Source organism: Lonchura striata, chromosome 37 (assembly GCF_050655825.1).
Source record: "Lonchura striata isolate lonStrDom1 chromosome 37, ASM5065582v1, whole genome shotgun sequence".
NCBI classification, from domain to species: domain Eukaryota; kingdom Metazoa; phylum Chordata; class Aves; order Passeriformes; family Estrildidae; genus Lonchura; species Lonchura striata.
This window is the reverse complement of record NC_140739.1, coordinates 1,833,808-1,846,630: the sequence shown is the minus strand read 5'-3', so window position 1 is coordinate 1,846,630 and position 12,823 is coordinate 1,833,808.

The following is a 12,823-nucleotide window of genomic DNA, read 5'->3' as shown; positions in this document are numbered from 1 at the left end:
GGAATTTCTCACAGGTGCCTTGTAGTGACTCTTTGTGTCTGTGTGCACACAGGAGTGCCTGTGCTCAGGGAAATGTGGCAGAAATGCTGCTCTCTGAGGGCTTTGATTGCCTTGGATAGCTGAGCCAGTCAGGCCTGCAAGTAAGGTTAAGTCATGTCACCCTGATTCTTAAGATTTTCTAAAGCCTTCTGAGTTTCCATTCTGTTGGAGAACCTTCCCACACAATTTCTGTCAACAACATATTGTTTACAATCTTTTATGGGGCTGGACAAACTTGATGTACTAGTGCTTTGTCCAATGTCTTTGGACAGGTGGTCCATTCACTCTCCAATCCAATGTCACCTTTGGGAAAGTATAAAAGTTGGAGTCAGAGAATAAACTTTTCTCTTTACCTTGAAAATAGCAGGTGGCTCGCGTCGTGCTTTCACGTGTCTTATAGCGACAAAGTCACAAGCTGTAAGCAAAGTTAAATGCTGCTAAGAGTTGTTCTTTTGCTAATTTGTGAAGCTTAATAGAAGTTATAAGCAAAGTTGAATATTGTTAAGTGTTATTCCACAGCTCTGTTTAGCTTTTAGGCTGTATTCCTTTTATCCTTGCCCTCACTGTCCTTTCGTCACACAGACACACACACACACACGCACACACAGACAAACACACAGAGACACACAGACACCGGGACAGTTCTTGACTCCTTTTTGGTTTGATTGCCTGGATTTTGTTTGGTTTTGTTGTTGCTTTGTTTCCTTGGTGTGCCTGAAGTGTCCAGTCAGGAGCAGAGTGACTCTTGCCAAGGAACTCTGTGGTGCTGTCACTTAATCTTAATGCTGTTTTATGCTACTCCCCTGCTGGGGATTTTTAAAGTGCTCTCAAGCCCTCCTTCATAAGAGGGTGAAGGAGCCCTGGCCAAGCTCTGGCCCTGGGGGCACAGGGATGCTGCTAGGGGGTCCCTGTCTCCCTGTTCCAACTGTGACGGCCCTGAGCCCCTGTCCCCGTGTCAGGCTCTGGGCTTGATCTCCTCGAACATCCTCAGCGGGAGGCTGCAGCGCCAGGGGCAGGGGGACCCAGAGGGACACGGGATGCCACCGGGCACGAGCAGCTTTGGACTTCTCTGGGAGGAACTGTGAGTGGGAGCTGGCTTGAAGTGACCTCCCCAGTAAGGTCACAGAGCCCCTGAGATGTCACACTGCCTCCTGGGATGTCACAGCCCACCCTGAGATCTCACAAATCCCCCTTGTGATGTCACAGAGCCAGTGCTGCTCTAGCACTCTGGGATGTCATACAGTTGCGCTGTGATGGCACAGAAGACTCTGGCATCACAAAGTCAGCCCGTGTCACAATCCTTTAGTGCAAGCGGGAATCATGACAGTTCATTTTCCCCATCTCAGAATTAGCAGAAGTAGATAGGCTTATCATGAGAAACCGAACATGATAAACATGTTAGAAATGCAAGGCTCCAAGTTATTAATTTTTAATTTAATAAAAGTTATTAAGTGTACCAAATATAAACTTTGAGAAAAATGAAAAAAAGCCACTATAAAAAAAGGTCAATGTGGAGCCCGGGATTGCCACCGGGTGAGACACAGGTTTGACAGCTGCAGCAGAGGGTCCTCTATGCTTCACACCGACCGTCCTGTCTGACCCATTTTTATACGATTTTCCTTGCCTGAGCCAGAGTCCCCTTTCTTCCTTTTCAAAGTGCATGTATTCATGTGGAGTTCTTTTCTCTGTGGCAAGTTGAACAATACGTGTCCGGAGAGTGATGAACACCTGTGTTTGCAGTCCCGGAATTCGGATTTGAGATGTACCTCCCTGATGGCTCTGACTATCTCGGTCTCGGATATTTATCGTGTATTTATCGTCCGGGTGTTTCTCGGACAAACTTGATGCAGGATCCCTCTCTGGACTGGCCACTTTCGTTCGCTTGTAAATAAAGTCCTCCCTCTCTCGTCCAGGTGGCTTTGACATGGTGTTGCAGTCGCTGTTGCTGGCTTGTGCGATTTAAAAACTTCTTATAAGAGTATAATTTAACAGCACATAACTATAAAAGAGACGACAATTTTATTTGCACGAATTATCCTATAGACATATAACAGTCCTAATGATTCCTTGAGGCCTTGCAGTGTCACAATGTTCTCCATGGTTCCACAGGCCCCATAGTGTCATGTGACTCCTCTGTTCCATGAGTCCTGCAATGTCACAATGGACCTTTGGACCAATGGACCATGGGGCTTTGCAGTGTCACAACGCTCTCCTTTGGCTCCACAGGGTCACAATGGAGCACTGATTACAGGCAGCCTCTCTGTGTTACCCTGGAGCTTTGTTTCCGTGGGGTCTCGCAGTGTCCCAATGGAGCCTTGGCTGGATGGGGCCTCACAGTGTCACAATGATGCCTACATTCCACTGAGGCATACGGCGTCACTAGGGTCCCCTTGCTTCCATGAGGCCCAGCAATGTCACAGTGGTGTCCATGAATCCATGAGGACTCACAGTATCCCAATGGTCCCTTGATCTCACATGGTCCCACAGTGTCCCAATGGTCCCTTGGTCTCACAAGGCCCCACAGTGTCCCAATGGTCACTTCTTCTCACATGGCCCCACAGTGTAACAATGGTCCCTTGGTTCCATGGTTCCTGGTCTGGTGCATTCCCCTCTCCCCTTCTCAGGCCGCCCTGCCAGCTGAGAAATGCTCACTGGGCCAGGGCCTTGGCCAGCAGCCCCTGGGCTCAGCTCCTCTGGAGCTCATCACAGACACTGTCTGCTCCAGGCTCAACCCTTCATCCCCTGGGGAGATGCCAAAGTCTCCTCAGGGAACATTTCCCTTTGCTCAGGGGAATTTCTCACAGGTGCCTTGTAGTGACTCTTTGTGTCTGTGTGCACACAGGAGTGCCTGTGCTCAGGGAAATGTGGCAGAAATGCTGCTCTCTGAGGGCTTTGATTGCCTTGGATAGCTGAGCCAGTCAGGCCTGGAAGTAAGGTTAAGTCATGTCACCCTGATTCTTAAGATTTTCTAAAGCCTTCTGAGTTTCCATTCTGTTGGAGAACCTTCCCACACAATTTCTGTCAACAACATATTGTTTACAATCTTTTATGGGGCTGGACAAACTTGATGTACTAGTGCTTTGTCCAATGTCTTTGGACAGGTGGTCCATTCACTCTCCAATCCAATGTCACCTTTGGGAAAGTATAAAAGTTGGAGTCAGAGAATAAACTTTTCTCTTTACCTTGAAAATAGCAGGTGGCTCGCGTCGTGCTTTCACGTGTCTTATAGCGACAAAGTCACAAGCTGTAAGCAAAGTTAAATGCTGCTAAGAGTTGTTCTTTTGCTAATTTGTGAAGCTTAATAGAAGTTATAAGCAAAGTTGAATATTGTTAAGTGTTATTCCACAGCTCTGTTTAGCTTTTAGGCTGTATTCCTTTTATCCTTGCCCTCACTGTCCTTTCGTCACACAGACACACACACACACACACACACACAGACAAACACACAGAGACACACAGACACCGGGACAGTTCTTGACTCCTTTTTGGTTTGATTGCCTGGATTTTGTTTGGTTTTGTTGTTGCTTTGTTTCCTTGGTGTGCCTGAAGTGTCCAGTCAGGAGCAGAGTGACTCTTGCCAAGGAACTCTGTGGTGCTGTCACTTAATATTAAAGCTGTTTTATGCTACTCCCCTGCTGGGGATTTTTAAAGTGCTCTCAAGCCCTCCTTCATAAGAGGGTGAAGGAGCCCTGGCCAAGCTCTGGCCCTGGGGGCACAGGGATGCTGCTAGGGGGTCCCTGTCTCCCTGTTCCAACTGTGACGGCCCTGAGCCCCTGTCCCCGTGTCAGGCTCTGGGCTTGATCTCCTCAAACATCCTCAGCGGGAGGCTGCAGCGCCAGGGGCAGGGGGACCCAGAGGGACACGGGATGCCACCGGGCACGAGCAGCTTTGGACTTCTCTGGGAGGAACTGTGAGTGGGAGCTGGCTTGAAGTGACCTCCCCAGTAAGGTCACAGAGCCCCTGAGATGTCACACTGCCTCCTGGGATGTCACAGCCCACCCTGAGATCTCACAAATCCCCCTTGTGATGTCACAGAGCCAGTGCTGCTCTAGCACTCTGGGATGTCATACAGTTGCGCTGTGATGGCACAGAAGACTCTGGCATCACAAAGTCAGCCCGTGTCACAATCCTCTAGTGCAAGCGGGAATCATGACAGTTCATTTTCCCCATCTCAGAATTAGCAGAAGTAGATAGGCTTATCATGAGAAACCGAACGTGATAAACATGTTAGAAATGCAAGGCTCCAAGTTATTAATTTTTAATTTAATAAAAGTTATTAAGTGTACCAAATATAAACTTTGAGAAAAATGAAAAAAAGCCACTATAAAAAAAGGTCAATGTGGAGCCCGGGATTGCCACCGGGTGAGACACAGGTTTGACAGCTGCAGCAGAGGGTCCTCTATGCTTCACACCGACCGTCCTGTCTGACCCATTTTTATACGATTTTCCTTGCCTGAGCCAGAGTCCCCTTTCTTCCTTTTCAAAGTGCATGTATTCATGTGGAGTTCTTTTCTCTGTGGCAAGTTGAACAATACGTGTCCGGAGAGTGATGAACACGTGTGTTTGCAGTCCCGGAATTCGGATTTGAGATGTACCTCCCTGATGGCTCTGACTATCTCGGTCTCGGATATTTATCGTGTATTTATCGTCCGGGTGTTTCTCGGACAAACTTGATGCATGATCCCTCTCTGGACTGGCCACTTTCGTTCGCTTGTAAATAAAGTCCTCCCTCTCTCGTCCAGGTGGCTTTGACATGGTGTTGCAGTCGCTGTTGCTGGCTTGTGCGATTTAAAAACTTCTTATAAGAGTATAATTTAACAGCACATAACTATAAAATAGACGACAATTTTATTTGCACGAATTATCCTATAGACATATAACAGTCCTAATGATTCCTTGAGGCCTTGCAGTGTCACAATGTTCTCCATGGTTCCACAGGCCCCACAGTGTCATGTGACTCCTCTGTTCCATGAGTCCTGCAATGTCACAATGGACCTTTGGACCAATGGACCATGGGGCTTGCAGTGTCACAACGCTCTCCTTTGGCTCCACAGGGTCACAATGGAGCACTGATTACAGGCAGCCTCTCTGTGTTACCCTGGAGCTTTGTTTCCGTGGGGTCTCGCAGTGTCCCAATGGAGCCTTGGCTGGATGGGGCCTCACAGTGTCACAATGATGCCTACATTCCACTGAGGCACACGGCGTCACTAGGGTCCCCTTGCTTCCATGAGGCCCAGCAATGTCACAGTGGTGTCCATGAATCCATGAGGACTCACAGTATCCCAATGGTCCCTTGATCTCACATGGTCCCACAGTGTCCCAATGGTCCCTTGGTCTCACAAGGCCCCACAGTGTCCCAATGGTCACTTCTTCTCACATGGCCCCACAGTGTAACAATGGTCCCTTGGTTCCATGGTTCCTGGTCTGGTGCATTCCCCTCTCCCCTTCTCAGGCCGCCCTGCCAGCTGAGAAATGCTCACTGGGCCAGGGCCTTGGCCAGCAGCCCCTGGGCTCAGCTCCTCTGGAGCTCATCACAGACACTGTCTGCTCCAGGCTCAACCCTTCATCCCCTGGGGAGATGCCAAAGCCTCCACAGGGAACATTTCCCTTTGCTCAGGGGAATTTCTCACAGGTGCCTTGTAGTGACTCTTTGTGTCTGTGTGCACACAGGAGTGCCTGTGCTCAGGGAAATGTGGCAGAAATGCTGCTCTCTGAGGGCTTTGATTGCCTTGGATAGCTGAGCCAGTCAGGCCTGGAAGTAAGGTTAAGTCATGTCACCCTGATTCTTAAGATTTTCTAAAGCCTTCTGAGTTTCCATTCTGTTGGAGAACCTTCCCACACAATTTCTGTCAACAACATATTGTTTACAATCTTTTATGGGGCTGGACAAACTTGATGTACTAGTGCTTTGTCCAATGTCTTTGGACAGGTGGTCCATTCACTCTCCAATCCAATGTCACCTTTGGGAAAGTATAAAAGTTGGAGTCAGAGAATAAACTTTTCTCTTTACCTTGAAAATAGCAGGTGGCTCACGTCGTGCTTTCACGTGTCTTATAGCGACAAAGTCACAAGCTGTAAGCAAAGTTAAATGCTGCTAAGAGTTGTTCTTTTGCTAATTTGTGAAGCTTAATAGAAGTTATAAGCAAAGTTGAATATTGTTAAGTGTTATTCCACAGCTCTGTTTAGCTTTTAGGCTGTATTCCTTTTATCCTTGCCCTCACTGTCCTTTCGTCACACAGACACACACACACACACACACACACAGACAAACACACAGAGACACACAGACACCGGGACAGTTCTTGACTCCTTTTTGGTTTGATTGCCTGGATTTTGTTTGGTTTTGTTGTCGCTTTGTTTCCTTGGTGTGCCTGAAGTGTCCAGTCAGGAGCAGAGTGACTCTTGCCAAGGAACTCTGTGGTGCTGTCACTTAATCTTAATGCTGTTTTATGCTACTCCCCTGCTGGGGATTTTTAAAGTGCTCTCAAGCCCTCCTTCATAAGAGGGTGAAGGAGCCCTGGCCAAGCTCTGGCCCTGGGGGCACAGGGATGCTGCTAGGGGGTCCCTGTCTCCCTGTTCCAACTGTGACGGCCCTGAGCCCCTGTCCCCGTGTCAGGCTCTGGGCTTGATCTCCTCGAACATCCTCAGCGGGAGGCTGCAGCGCCAGGGGCAGGGGGACCCAGAGGGACACGGGATGCCACCGGGCACGAGCAGCTTTGGACTTCTCTGGGAGGAACTGTGAGTGGGAGCTGGCTTGAAGTGACCTCCCCAGTAAGGTCACAGAGCCCCTGAGATGTCACACTGCCTCCTGGGATGTCACAGCCCACCCTGAGATCTCACAAATCCCCCTTGTGATGTCACAGAGCCAGTGCTGCTCTAGCACTCTGGGATGTCATACAGTTGCGCTGTGATGGCACAGAAGACTCTGGCATCACAAAGTCAGCCCGTGTCACAATCCTTTAGTGCAAGCGGGAATCATGACAGTTCATTTTCCCCACCTCAGAATTAGCAGAAGTAGATAGGCTTATCATGAGAAACCGAATGTGATAAACATCTTAGAAATGCAAGGCTCCAAGTTATTAATTTTTAATTTAATAAAAGTTATTAAGTGTACCAAATATAAACTTTGAGAAAAATGAAAAAAAGCCACTATAAAAAAAGGTCAATGTGGAGCCCGGGATTGCCACCGGGTGAGACACAGGTTTGACAGCTGCAGCAGAGGGTCCTCTATGCTTCACACCGACCGTCCTGTCTGACCCATTTTTATACGATTTTCCTTGCCTGAGCCAGAGTCCCCTTTCTTCCTTTTCAAAGTGCATGTATTCATGTGGAGTTCTTTTCTCTGTGGCAAGTTGAACAATACGTGTCCGGAGAGTGATGAACACGTGTGTTTGCAGTCCCGGAATTCGGATTTGAGATGTACCTCCCTGATGGCTCTGACTATCTCGGTCTCAGATATTTATCGTGTATTTATCGTCCGGGTGTTTCTCGGACAACCTTGATGCATGATCCCTCTCTGGACTGGCCACTTTCGTTCGCTTGTAAATAAAGTCCTCCCTCTCTCGTCCAGGTGGCTTTGACATGGTGTTGCAGTCGCTGTTGCTGGCTTGTGCGATTTAAAAACTTCTTATAAGAGTATAATTTAACAGCACATAACTATAAAATAGACGACAATTTTATTTGCACGAATTATCCTATAGACATATAACAGTCCTAATGATTCCTTGAGGCCTTGCAGTGTCACAATGTTCTCCATGGTTCCACAGGCCCCACAGTGTCATGTGACTCCTCTGTTCCATGAGTCCTGCAATGTCACAATGGACCTTTGGACCAATGGACCATGGGGCTTTGCAGTGTCACAACGCTCTCCTTTGGCTCCACAGTGTCACAATGGAGCACTGATTACAGGCAGCCTCTCTGTGTTACCCTGGAGCTTTGTTTCCGTGGGGTCTCGCAGTGTCCCAATGGAGCCTTGGCTGGATGGGGCCTCACAGTGTCACAATGATGCCTACATTCCACTGAGGCACACGGCGTCACTAGGGTCCCCTTGCTTCCATGAGGCCCAGCAATGTCACAGTGGTGTCCATGAATCCATGAGGACTCACAGTATCCCAATGGTCCCTTGATCTCACATGGTCCCACAGTGTCCCAATGGTCCCTTGGTCTCACAAGGCCCCACAGTGTCCCAATGGTCACTTCTTCTCACATGGCCCCACAGTGTAACAATGGTCCCTTGGTTCCATGGTTCCTGGTCTGGTGCATTCCCCTCTCCCCTTCTCAGGCCGCCCTGCCAGCTGAGAAATGCTCACTGGGCCAGGGCCTTGGCCAGCAGCCCCTGGGCTCAGCTCCTCTGGAGCTCATCACAGACACTGTCTGCTCCAGGCTCAACCCTTCATCCCCTGGGGAGATGCCAAAGCCTCCACAGGGAACATTTCCCTTTGCTCAGGGGAATTTCTCACAGGTGCCTTGTAGTGACTCTTTGTGTCTGTGTGCACACAGGAGTGCCTGTGCTCAGGGAAATGTGGCAGAAATGCTGCTCTCTGAGGGCTTTGATTGCCTTGGATAGCTGAGCCAGTCAGGCCTGCAAGTAAGGTTAAGTCATGTCACCCTGATTCTTAAGATTTTCTAAAGCCTTCTGAGTTTCCATTCTGTTGGAGAACCTTCCCACACAATTTCTGTCAACAACATATTGTTTACAATCTTTTATGGGGCTGGACAAACTTGATGTACTAGTGCTTTGTCCAATGTCTTTGGACAGGTGGTCCATTCACTCTCCAATCCAATGTCACCTTTGGGAAAGTATAAAAGTTGGAGTCAGAGAATAAACTTTTCTCTTTACCTTGAAAATAGCAGGTGGCTCGCGTCGTGCTTTCACGTGTCTTATAGCGACAAAGTCACAAGCTGTAAGCAAAGTTAAATGCTGCTAAGAGTTGTTCTTTTGCTAATTTGTGAAGCTTAATAGAAGTTATAAGCAAAGTTGAATATTGTTAAGTGTTATTCCACAGCTCTGTTTAGCTTTTAGGCTGTATTCCTTTTATCCTTGCCCTCACTGTCCTTTCGTCAAACACACACACACACACACACACACACACACACACAAACACACAGAGACACACAGACACCGGGACAGTTCTTGACTCCTTTTTGGTTTGATTGCCTGGATTTTGTTTGGTTTTGTTGTTGCTTTGTTTCCTTGGTGTTCCTGAACTGTCCAGTCAGGAGCAGAGTGACTCTTGCCAAGGAACTCTGTGGTGCTGTCACTTAATATTAAAGCTGTTTTATGCTACTCCCCTGCTGGGGATTTTTAAAGTGCTCTCAAGCCCTCCTTCATAAGAGGGTGAAGGAGCCCTGGCCAAGCTCTGGCCCTGGGGGCACAGGGATGCTGCTAGGGGGTCCCTGTCTCCCTGTTCCAACTGTGACGGCCCTGAGCCCCTGTCCCCGTGTCAGGCTCTGGGCTTGATCTCCTCGAACATCCTCAGCGGGAGGCTGCAGCGCCAGGGGCAGGGGGACCCAGAGGGACACGGGATGCCACCGGGCACGAGCAGCTTTGGACTTCTCTGGGAGGAACTGTGAGTGGGAGCTGGCTTGAAGTGACCTCCACAGTAAGGTCACAGAGCCCCTGAGATGTCACACTGCCTCCTGGGATGTCACAGCCCACCCTGAGATCTCACAAATCCCCCTTGTGATGTCACAGAGCCAGTGCTGCTCTAGCACTCTGGGATGTCATACAGTTGCGCTGTGATGGCACAGAAGACTCTGGCATCACAAAGTCAGCCCGTGTCACAATCCTTTAGTGCAAGCGGGAATCATGACAGTTCATTTTCCCCACCTCAGAATTAGCAGAAGTAGATAGGCTTATCATGAGAAACCGAATGTGATAAACATCTTAGAAATGCAAGGCTCCAAGTTATTCATTATTAATTTAATAAAAGTTATTAAGTGTACCAAATATAAACTTTGAGAAAAATGAAAAAAAGCCACTATAAAAAAAGGTCAATGTGGAGCCCGGGATTGCCACCGGGTGAGACACAGGTTTGACAGCTGCAGCAGAGGGTCCTCTATGCTTCACACCGACCGTCCTGTCTGACCCATTTTTATACGATTTTCCTTGCCTGAGCCAGAGTCCCCTTTCTTCCTTTTCAAAGTGCATGTATTCATGTGGAGTTCTTTTCTCTGTGGCAAGTTGAACAATACGTGTCCGGAGAGTGATGAACACCTGTGTTTGCAGTCCCGGAATTCGGATTTGAGATGTACCTCCCTGATGGCTCTGACTATCTCGGTCTCGGATATTTATCGTGTATTTATCGTCCGGGTGTTTCTCGGACAACCTTGATGCATGATCCCTCTCTGGGCTGGCCACTTTCGTTCGCTTGTAAATAAAGTCCTCCCTCTCTTGTCCAGGTGGCTTTCACATGGTGTTGCAGTCGCTGTTGCTGGCTTGTGCGATTTAAAAACTTCTTATAAGAGTATAATTTAACAGCACATAACTATAAAATAGACGACAATTTTATTTGCACGAATTATCCTATAGACATATAACAGTCCTAATGATTCCTTGAGGCCTTGCAGTGTCACAATGTTCTCCATGGTTCCACAGGCCCCACAGTGTCATGTGACTCCTCTGTTCCATGAGTCCTGCAATGTCACAATGGACCTTTGGACCAATGGACCATGGGGCTTGCAGTGTCACAACGCTCTCCTTTGGCTCCACAGGGTCACAATGGAGCACTGATTACAGGCAGCCTCTCTGTGTTACCCTGGAGCTTTGTTTCCGTGGGGTCTCGCAGTGTCCCAATGGAGCCTTGGCTGGATGGGGCCTCACAGTGTCACAATGATGCCTACATTCCACTGAGGCACACGGCGTCACTAGGGTCCCCTTGCTTCCATGAGGCCCAGCAATGTCACAGTGGTGTCCATGAATCCATGAGGACTCACAGTATCCCAATGGTCCCTTGATCTCACATGGTCCCACAGTGTCCCAATGGTCCCTTGGTCTCACAAGGCCCCACAGTGTCCCAATGGTCACTTCTTCTCACATGGCCCCACAGTGTAACAATGGTCCCTTGGTTCCATGGTTCCTGGTCTGGTGCATTCCCCTCTCCCCTTCTCAGGCCGCCCTGCCAGCTGAGAAATGCTCACTGGGCCAGGGCCTTGGCCAGCAGCCCCTGGGCTCAGCTCCTCTGGAGCTCATCACAGACACTGTCTGCTCCAGGCTCAACCCTTCATCCCCTGGGGAGATGCCAAAGCCTCCACAGGGAACATTTCCCTTTGCTCAGGGGAATTTCTCACAGGTGCCTTGTAGTGACTCTTTGTGTCTGTGTGCACACAGGAGTGCCTGTGCTCAGGGAAATGTGGCAGAAATGCTGCTCTCTGAGGGCTTTGATTGCCTTGGATAGCTGAGCCAGTCAGGCCTGCAAGTAAGGTTAAGTCATGTCACCCTGATTCTTAAGATTTTCTAAAGCCTTCTGAGTTTCCATTCTGTTGGAGAACCTTCCCACACAATTTCTGTCAACAACATATTGTTTACAATCTTTTATGGGGCTGGACAAACTTGATGTACTAGTGCTTTGTCCAATGTCTTTGGACAGGTGGTCCATTCACTCTCCAATCCAATGTCACCTTTGGGAAAGTATAAAAGTTGGAGTCAGAGAATAAACTTTTCTCTTTACCTTGAAAATAGCAGGTGGCTCGCGTCGTGCTTTCACGTGTCTTATAGCGACAAAGTCACAAGCTGTAAGCAAAGTTAAATGCTGCTAAGAGTTGTTCTTTTGCTAATTTGTGAAGCTTAATAGAAGTTATAAGCAAAGTTGAATATTGTTAAGTGTTATTCCACAGCTCTGTTTAGCTTTTAGGCTGTATTCCTTTTATCCTTGCCCTCACTGTCCTTTCGTCAAACACACACACACACACACACACACACACACACACAAACACACAGAGACACACAGACACCGGGACAGTTCTTGACTCCTTTTTGGTTTGATTGCCTGGATTTTGTTTGGTTTTGTTGTTGCTTTGTTTCCTTGGTGTTCCTGAACTGTCCAGTCAGGAGCAGAGTGACTCTTGCCAAGGAACTCTGTGGTGCTGTCACTTAATATTAAAGCTGTTTTATGCTACTCCCCTGCTGGGGATTTTTAAAGTGCTCTCAAGCCCTCCTTCATAAGAGGGTGAAGGAGCCCTGGCCAAGCTCTGGCCCTGGGGGCACAGGGATGCTGCTAGGGGGTCCCTGTCTCCCTGTTCCAACTGTGACGGCCCTGAGCCCCTGTCCCCGTGTCAGGCTCTGGGCTTGATCTCCTCGAACATCCTCAGCGGGAGGCTGCAGCGCCAGGGGCAGGGGGACCCAGAGGGACACGGGATGCCACCGGGCACGAGCAGCTTTGGACTTCTCTGGGAGGAACTGTGAGTGGGAGCTGGCTTGAAGTGACCTCCACAGTAAGGTCACAGAGCCCCTGAGATGTCACACTGCCTCCTGGGATGTCACAGCCCACCCTGAGATCTCACAAATCCCCCTTGTGATGTCACAGAGCCAGTGCTGCTCTAGCACTCTGGGATGTCATACAGTTGCGCTGTGATGGCACAGAAGACTCTGGCATCACAAAGTCAGCCCGTGTCACAATCCTTTAGTGCAAGCGGGAATCATGACAGTTCATTTTCCCCACCTCAGAATTAGCAGAAGTAGATAGGCTTATCATGAGAAACCGAATGTGATAAACATCTTAGAAATGCAAGGCTCCAAGTTATTCATTATTAATTTAATAAAAGTTATTAAGTGTACCAAATATAA